At 33.7% G+C, this 10,294-nt stretch overlaps 1 non-coding gene across 1 annotated transcript; it reads left to right on the top strand.

Annotated features, from left to right (window-relative positions):
- The first annotated feature begins 420 nt into the window (after positions 1 to 420).
- Positions 421 to 527, top strand: LOC122100226. Its single transcript, XR_006146141.1, has one exon. It is a non-coding gene; the product is annotated as a U6 spliceosomal RNA (small nuclear RNA).
- Positions 528 to 10,294: the final 9,767 nt, after the last annotated feature.

Below are 10,294 nucleotides of genomic sequence, written 5' to 3'. Positions count from 1 at the left end.
AGTAAAGTTTCTATAAACTCTGAAATATACATACTTAGTTGTATATGTCTGCTACCATAAATCTTAAATACTTTATAGAAAAGTTATATGACCTACCAAACAATCTTAATTTTGGCATATAAGCAAATTCCCAAAACATATTTAAAACATTAAGACTTAAAAAAGAACTTAACACTTGCTGCAGTGTTCATTATGATAGGTGCCTTGTATAGAATAATTGAATTTCTCCTCCTACACATCTGTTGAACAACAAATACCTGGAATTATTTTGTTTTAACATATCTTGAATTTAGTCTTAAATGTGTGCTTATGTAAGAAATACATGGTTCTAAAATTTCACGACAAATCTTTTGAACTTACTTTTTGTTGAATTGTCTAGTTTAAGAAAATCAATTCCACTTTATATATAAAAAATGTTCTGTGCTCAATTCAACAGCACATACACTAAAATTGGAACAATACAGAGAAGATTAGCATGGTCCCTGTACAAGTGTGACACGCAAATTTGTGAAGCGCTCCACATTTTTACAATAACAGATGCTGGAGGGGATGTGGCAAGAAGGGAACCCTACTTCCTTTTTGGTGGGAGTGTAAACTTGTTCAACCACTTGGAAAGCAGTATGGAGGTTCCTTAAAAGATTCCTCATAGAGCTCACAAATGACCAAGCAATCCCACTTTTGGGTATTCACCTAAATAGTCAACAACAAGACCATATTAAAATTACCAATACAATTATGTTTATTGCAGCATTATTTCCCATAGCTAAGATATGGAACCCACCAGGATGCCCCTCAGTAGATGAATGGATCAAGAAAACGTTGTGAGTTTGTGTGTGTGTGTGTGTGTGTGTGTGTATGGGAATTCTATCATCCATCGGAAAGAATGACATCACCCAATTTGTTACGGAATGGAAAGACTAGGAAAAATTATATTAACTAAAATAATCCAAGTCCAAAGAAACATCAGTCACGTGGTATTCCTTATTGTCAATAATTAATATATGTCGTGGATAAGCAGAAAAGGTCAAAAGCTATATGCATGTGAATAGATAAGGTGATAGTAAGCTTAATGAACCCCAAGATAGGCACACAAGTGGTTTTTTTTCTTGCTGTTGTTTCTAAAGTATTTATAATGTACGATGTGATTTTTTTTTGTTTTTTATATGGTCCTCCCACACAGAAATAAACTTTTTTTTGGGGGGATCCAGTCGTGGGGCCTGAACTCTGGGCCTGAGCGCTGTCCCTCAGCTCTTCAGCTCAAGGCTAGTGCTCTACCACTTCAGCCACAGTGCCACTTCTGGCTTTTTTTTCTTAGGTGGTGCTGGGAATCAAACCCAGGGCCTCAGGCATGCAAAGCAAGCGCTCTTACCACTGAGCCACCTTCCCAGCCCCCGAAATAAACATTTTTTACAGTCAACCTTGAAAAGCCATCTTGATAGACCATTTCTGTAAGTGGTAGCAGAATATTATTGATGGCTTTGCAAGGATGCCAGATTGCCTCATTTTGAGATAATTAAAACAGGAATTTAGTCAGCTGGTTTTTTTTTTTATCATTAGGACAAAAACCTATTGACTCTAGTCCAGGTGATCACTGTGGCCCAGAGAAGCTAATACATTGACTAGTAATCCTAGACCTCTAAAAACAAAACAAAACAAACAAGTAAAAATCTCCGGTAAGCAAGGCCAGTCAAGGCTCCTATCACAGTCTACATGAAGTCAGGCAAAATACTGAAGCTGGGAGTCATTTAGCTGATAACTAATATATTTTTTATGAGGCAGACTGAAATAAAAGACTCCTGAGAGAGGGTAGGAAAGACTGATCAGAGGGACTAAAATTGGTCACACAAAGATTGGGAAATAGAATTCCTTATAAAACAAATAAATCATAGAAAGCCTGTGCACGTGAGAACAACACAGAAGACCAATTCCAGAAATGCACATTTTCTTAGAGGTCACCTTAATGAATTATCAATTGAAATTTTTGAAATTTAAATATTTGACCCAAGTGGAAGAAGGACAATTGCTCAAGAGAAAGAAAAACTCATCCCTCTGTTAGGAGGTCCAATATCACATTAAGAAGTAATCAAGCACAGATTTGTAATAAAAAGAGAAAACAATTATTCGAAATGAGGGTTTCATTTGTTTTGATGTATATGTTTTTGATTTAGGTGCTAGCGATTACCGTACAATTGATCCAGTCCCACAGTTGAGTTGACATTGACTGCAGTATTCCCACATGAAGGAAAAGAGAAAATTTACAAATGTCAGATCAAATGAGTTGAGGATGAAGTGTTTTAATAGTAATATATGAGGTTTAGACACAGGTGAAGAGGTGGATTTTCTTTTATAAAAATCCCCCATTTTTAGCCTGGTGACAGTGGCTCACAGCTGTAATCTTAGCTACTCAGGAAGCTAAGATCTGAGGACTGCTGTTCAAAGCCAACTTGGGCAGGAAAGTCCCTGAGACTCATCTCCATTTAACCACCAGAAAACCAGAAGTGGCAATGTGGTTCAAAAGGTAGAGCATTCACCTTGAGTTGAAGAGCTCAGGGACAGTGCCCAAGCCCAGACTTCAAGCCCCTCGACCACCACCACCAACAACAAAAGTTTCCCTTTTCTTGGACTGCCTACAGCTTTTCCTAACATTCAACAAAGAAGACATTTTATTACCCACTACAGGTAAGTCCTATTCTAGCTGTTGCAAATAGAAAGATTTTGTATCTTATGTCAAAAGGTTCATATTTGGGGAAACAAATACAAGCAGTGGTAACTTTTTTTCCAGTCCTTGAACTCGGGACCTGGGCCCTGAACATTGTTATACTGGTAGCTTTAATGTGAGCTTGTTTGTTATTTATTGGATTACTGTCCATGACAGGAATTACTGGGTCATAAGGGAGATCTGTTTAGTCTTTCACATAAAGTCCGTACTGCACTTCGGAATGGTTGAACAAATTTAATTTCCCACCAACAGTGTAATAGAGTTCCCATTTGGCTACATCCACCTTAGCATTTGCTATTGTCAGTTTTCTTGATAATGGCAATTCAAACTGGAGGAAGAATCTCTCTTGTAGATTTGTAGGTACCTTCTAGCTACCATGAATTAATGAATATATGAAACCTATATTGCTCGAGTGTGCATTCCTTTCTCTTAGTATAATGTTCCCAAGCCTTTGATCTTCCTTAAGACTGGTGAACAGTCATCCTTTCTGATGGGTGAATAAAATTCCAGTGTGTGTGTGTGTGTGTGTGTGTGTGTGTGTGTGTGTGTGTGTGTGTGTGTGTAAGATGACTATAGGCCTATGAGTTCATTTCTAAGTCTTCCTTTCAACTGTAATTTTGTAATTCAATAATAAATTTGGATTGCTTTCTTTATTACATTGAAGAATATTGTAGGGATGTTGATGGGTATTGCATTGCCAATTGTTTGGGGGCAGTATTGCAGTTTTCACAATGTTATTTCTTCCAACCAGAAGCATGGAAAGACTTTCCATTTCCTTGAATCTCCTTCAATTTAGCTTTTAGGCCTTTAAAGTTTTCACAATAGAGGTCCTTCACTTTTTTGTTAAATTAATTAATTCCTAGTTTTATTGTTGTTTTGTTTTGCTTAGGTTTGATTTGATTTTGAGGCTAATATATATGAGGTTGTTTTTGGGTTTCAGCCTGGATCTTCCCATTGTTGGTAACACAGGAAAACTATTGATTCTTGTAGGTTTTATACCCTGCTACATTGCTGAAGATTAGCATCACTTTTACTAACTTTTTTGGGGGGGGAAGCTATAGGGTCCTTTATATAAAGTATCATTTCATCTGTGAAAGGGAATAGTTTTACTCCTTTCATATTTGGATCCCTTTTATATTTTTCTCTTACCTATTGTCCTTGCTAGAAAGTCCACTACTATATTGAAGAGTAGTAGAAAGAGTGGACATCCTTTTCTCATTCCTGATTTTAATGTCTTCATGCCTCCATCGTTAGGTACATGCTTATTTTCTCTTTGTCGTATACATACTCTGTATTATACTGAGGAAAGTTCCATGAGTTCCTAGCTTCTCAGACCTTTCAATCATAAAGGGGTATTGGAGTTTGTTAAAAGCTATTTCTACATCCATATAAACAATCATGTGGTTCTTGTCCTTGCTTATGCTGATGGTGTGTGTTATGTTTATTGACAAGTATATTGAATCCAGCTGTATCCTAGGATGACTACTGTTTGATCATAGCATGTTTTTTTTGTTAATTGTTGAAGTTGGTTGGTGAGAACTGTATTGAGAAGTTATGCATCAATGCTTATCAAAGAGCTGGGTTCATAGTTCTCTTTCTTTGATGAGTCCCTAGCTGATTTGAGGAAGAGTCTAATTCTAGCTTCATAGATTATGTTTGATAATTCCATTTCCCTTTCTATTCCATTGAAGAGTTAGACCTGAGTATTGTAAGTTCTTTGCAGGCCTTAATTTCATGGTAAATCTATTGAGTCCTAGATTTTTCTGTTATGAGAAATTGTTTATTGACATTTCATTTTCATTACTTCTTATGTATCACTTCTTGGTTCAGTTCGAGTATAGGAAAGCATCAATTACTCCAGGATTCTCCAGGTGATTGGTATATGGTTTTCAAAGTACTCTCTTATAACATTCACAATTTTGCTAATTTATGTTATGATGTCTCATTTTTTCTCTAATTTTATCTATTTGAGTAAATTCTCTTAGGAGCTCTTAGGAGCTGTGCCTCATCTACTCTTAATATGTTTACCTACTTCTGATCTTATATAACCAGTTCATGTTCTTCTTGATCTTCTCTCTGTAAGATATATTTGATTAACTTCTACCCTGCTGATGTGGTGGAGAGTTTGGCTTGGGACCATATTCACTATTGGTAGTTGTTTGCCTTTAATGTTTGTTATATATCATGCCAGGCTCTTCATTTTATCATATCAACTAAGAAATTTGTGTTTATTCTGACTGTATATACTTTATAAATAATCAATCTTTTCTCTATGGCAGCTTTAAGAATCGTTTCCTTGATCATTAATGATCCTCTAATGGATTATAATGTGGTGGTGGGTTGTTCTCTTCTAGAATTCTGTGTTTGTTCTTAAGGCTTCTCTTCTCTGACTGTGCCTATCTCTTTGGATGTTTGGAATGTTCTCTGCTAGAATTCTGTAATATGTTTCCCATCCATTTAGTTTCCTGCTCTTTGCTTTCTTGAGACCAATCTCCTCCAAATTTGATCTTCTAACTGAGTCGTGAAGTTGTGGCAAGATCATTTCTTATTTCTTGGATTTGTTCTAAATGATTATTTCCTCTTTCCTATTAGACCTACTTGGTCTTTGACCCCTGAGATTGTCTTCTATGTCATCTATTTGCTGTGAAGACTTTATACTTTGTTTTTGATTTCCCTGTTTTATAATTGGTCATTTTTTAGGGCTTCTATCTCTTTATAAAGCTTTGTTTTAGGTCTTGTATTGACTTTCTTTACATATTTTCTTTGGGTGGGTAGGTAGGTAGGGTTGTTTATTTAGCTGTGTCTTCTCTCATATCTTTTAACTAGGCATCCATTTTTTCCTTGGACTCCCTTGCCTTTTCAGAATTTATTTTTCTGTTTGTAGTCTCCATGAGTTATTTTGCTAATCTTTGGTTGTTCGCATCTTGTTCAATAAATTTCCTTGTAGAGGTTTTGTATCTTTCCATTAATCACATTTAAAGCCGTAAATGTAATGTATTTTGAAAACTATCTTCTAGGTCCCTAATTGTCTGTTCTAATGCCTGGTTATTTACTGTGTGAATTATACTACCTTGACATCACTTTTCTTGTATTTTTCTGATTTGTTCTGTTCACTTGGAGGATTTCTTTTGGGGGCTATATAATCTTAATAGGTGACTCTTTATGTTCTTGGTTGATTTGCCATTTGTTGGTTGGATCTTCTGTTGTGATTTGTTTTTGTGGAATTAGGTTTTTGTCTAGACCATTAAGTGTAGGAGTAGAAATCTATTGTGGTGAGATGTAGTGATGTTAATACTAGCGGTTCCAGTGACAGTTTGGGCTGCCCAGTGGTATCTTGAATTGTCTCTGAGTATGGCTGTGGCTGTCTCCGATGTACACTTCTGTTCCTGCTTTTGTTTCCCATGTGGAATTTTTATTTCCACACTGCAGCTGTGCCTTTAAATATGTTAGCCAACACAGTCACAGCAGTCACCTGCCTGGCTGGACACCTTTTCATATATTTCTGTTTTCTTGTGAAGACAGTATAAACTCTTCTTTTGAATTGTATATCTATAAATAGTTATAACTGACTGGGTGTGAATTTTTAGAAGTGGAGTACCTGCTAGGACTCTAATTCTCTGTTTCATTAGAGAGCTAGGGGAATTTTATGTTGTTATTTTGCCATTGTTTTTCCAATTCCTCAGATATTTTTTATATATTGTTGATTTTTTTCACATAATTTAGGATTTGTGATGGTTTTATCAGGTTATTTTTGAGGTTTTTGTTTGTGTTACTTTGAAATAGTGATTTCAGGCTTGTATGAAGAGACATTAATAATATGAAATGTATGTTATTACATTGAAAGAAAGAGAGGAGACATTTTAACCTATTTGCTACAAGTAAATTAATATTAAGCAAAGTTAATTAAAGTAATTACTTACTCTTCAGAAGATGAGCATAGTACTCTTGAATATCTTGGAGAAAAAGACTTTAGACTCATTACAACTAAAGTCTTACATTGAAATTACTGGCTAAACTTTCTTCTTCAGAAAGGCAAAAGCTCCATTTCTTTCATATTAGTATTATAAAATCATAATATCTGCATGTTGAATTGTTTTCCTCTGCTATTTTCAATTCCATTCCTCATCCAGTAGGTATCTAGTGCTTTGAATGACCAATTCCTTAAAATACCTATATTGCTTATATTGTGATGTAAATCTCAATAATATTAATGTGAATTTATCCCTGATTCTCATGTGGAGCTACATTTATATGAAATTTATGCAGTTTCAACCAAGATACATGACTATTTCAAAGTTTTCTGTTTTAATCAATAAACCCATTCTCTTTAGAAATATGTTCTCATCTTTTATATTGCTCCAGCATACATCATGTATTATTAGTTCTTTTACTGAAATAAATATAAACTATGGAACATGAAGACAACTGCCCCCCCTTATCACTTTAAAGTAAATCCTTGGGGACTATATTATATTTAAAATTAAAAAAGTGCAATGAACTGTTTATACATTAATAATCTAATGGTTAAGTCAATGAGACACTAGAACTACCATACCACATCAAGTCAGAATTTACTTAAAGGCACCAAAATATTAGTGTTCATGAATATCACTCAGTTTTAGAAAATGAGTAGTCACAACAAAGTTTATATTATATTTCAAATTTAAAAAATGAAAATTAAACCCAGATTTGTTGTCAATATCCTGTTTCCAGGAATACATTTATTCAGCAAACAGAGAAAACAAAAATAAAGATACGTCACATAGATGAAAGATGTAGAAGCAGACTGTTTTTCCTTAAGATGATAAGGACATGCAAACTATGTGATTTATTCAAAGATACTATAAAAATTTATAAGAGGATTTGTGATCAGAAGTGATGGGTAAACAAATAGCTGGAAAACTGTATATGTAAATTGAGCTTTCAATATAGGCTAAGTTTACAATAAAAATGATCCAACAGACGATGATTTTATATCTTTAACACACATCCAGTATTCCACATTTTCCAACATACGCCTGTCCTCTTACCTCAGTTCCTGATCAATAGTATTCTAATTTCATGATGTCAATTCCTATTAATATAACAAAGTGGGGTTTTTTTGGTTTCTAGATCCAATAATAGTTTCTAATAGTTTCTAATAGTTTCTAATAGTTTCTAATCCGAATAATAGTATGAATTCATGGAGTTTGACTTGAATGTCAAGCTTGAGGATACTCTATTCAGGGTATTATTAATTGGCCTGAAGCAGCCAGGTACATACTATGAATACATAAACACAGTATACTAAAAGCAGGGGATTTGATTTCAGAGTAAGATGCAGGTCCAGGCAAGGTCCTGAAAAAATGAAAAACCAATGGAGCAAACATCAATCAATTATCATTACCAAGGAATTGAACTGTTCTCTTATGTGCCTGGGTGGCAGCTGTGTGTGTGTGTGTGTGTGTGTGTGTGTGTGTGTGTGTGTGTGTGTGTGTGTCTGTGTCTGTGTCTGTGTGTCTGTCTGTTTCTGTGTCTGTGTGAGTGCTTTTAGGGAGAGAGAATTTAAGTGTGAATTCCATATTTACAGCCCATAGAGCATTACTTGTTAGGGAGAAGGTGCTCATATCAAAGTTCTGATACTACTGTCATCACTTTTTACTTTGAAAAACACTTGCTTAATCCTACTTAAAAAGAGAAAAGTAAACTAACATCTTACATGATTGTTTTGACAATTGATTGGTTTATTGAAGGCCAAAGGGAGGAATTGCAGAGTAATATAATCTTTTTCCTCTCTCCTGAATATTACCCAGCAATAGCAGTGATTTCAGGAGTCTCCTGCTATGTACTCACAGCTGACTTACTAATATACTTAATAATATGAAACATATGATAGAGAAATAGATCAGCCAGCAAACACAAAGAACTAGTGATGAGACTGAACTTTTGAGCAGGGTTGGCACATCTTTTAGGAATGTAAACCCTTCATATGAACTTCAAATTTTGTGGATTTCTCTGTGTGATTAAAAGGTTAGAAAGTGCTGTAGAAATGAGAATTCCTGTTCAGCCAAGTAGAAATTGCTCATGATCCCATCCTCAGGTTACAAATTTCCATTTCATAAAGAATCTCTTTTAGAGTGCAATCATTTAATATACTTCAACACCTCATCCTTCCCTGTGGGAGATAGGAAGAAAAATAATTTTGTTTGAATATTATCTTATGTAAGTTAGTGTGCATGTGCATGATTTGTATGTAGTTAGTATTAACTGTAAACAGGAATCATGTCACAACAAAAATATAATTAAAATCACATAACAAGGTTACCAGTCATAGCATTTTCTTCATGAAAACATACATTAGATTAGTTGCAGAATTTTTATTTTGAGATAAACTTTATATGAAAGCATAATGCACTTTAACTAAGGGCTGAAATATTTTATTAAAAATATATTTCTTAGAGATATTTTTGCTGCATAATTTTAAGAAGAAAATGGTCCCAAAGTAATCATTTTTCTTAGTATGTTCCTGTTTCCATATGATTAACCTCTAAATTAGAAATCCAGATATATGATTTGATTTAATTTAACCACAAATATTATTGAGTATAAGGACCTCCTACTCTCTATATTCTTCACACTATGATCATTAAATATGGTGAGTTTGAAATAATTAGTCTCTGTGTGAACTATGTTAATATTATTTACAATATGAGTGAAATGTTTAAAAAGTAGTATTTATTATAGTTTAATTGCTCTGAAGAGGAAATGAATGATATAATCAAAGGCTAAAAATGATTAGATTTAATATTTAGAATTCAGGACATGTTTTTGACCACACTGCTTACTGGAGCCTTCACAACAACCTGAGATAATTTATATTAATGAAGCAAAAAATCCCACATGTTAGACATTTGTGAATAGAAAAACCATATCATTCTGAATATATAGATCTACATAACAAACATAGAAGATTTAGCGTATAAATACCTGTATATACTAATACATTTAATTGCAGGGAAAGTACTTGTACTGAAAGGAGATAAAATTGCATTTATTTTGAAAAAGTAGACCTAAGTATTCATTTGAATAAAAGATAATGTTTAAAACATCACTCATTCAAGAAATAAGATGTACAGTTAGTTGTTTTTCATGCCAATTATTATCTCTAAACTTAGAAAAACTAGATTTGTAAACTGAAAGCAGTGCTTTGTCGGGAAAGAGACATTTAGTTTCTTAAAAGTCATGACTATTTTTTCTCAAACAATTGCTAAGTAACTGATTTACATTTTTATCATGGAATCTTTTTGATATATTTTCATTGATTAAATTAAATAATAAATTAAATTAAATAATTAATAATAAATTAAATTATGCATGAACAAAGTTTATCTAACACAATTATTTTATTCACAAGACATATCATGGCTCTCTTAACACTAGAAGGCAGTATGTTATTTACTTATTAATTTTTAGTTATTTTGTTAATGGTTATTAATTGTTAGAAGAGGCAGTTTCTTTATGCTCTTTCCAAAATATATTTAATGCATTTGATTGTACTCCCTGTATTTCCTTTTCATTATTCCTTCCTCTAAAGAT

Source organism: Dipodomys spectabilis, unplaced genomic scaffold (assembly GCF_019054845.1).
Source record: "Dipodomys spectabilis isolate Male_0828 unplaced genomic scaffold, ASM1905484v1 ptg000571l, whole genome shotgun sequence".
NCBI classification, from domain to species: domain Eukaryota; kingdom Metazoa; phylum Chordata; class Mammalia; order Rodentia; family Heteromyidae; genus Dipodomys; species Dipodomys spectabilis.
Note: the sequence above shows the minus strand (reverse complement) of the source record. Positions and strands in the feature narration are given on the sequence as shown.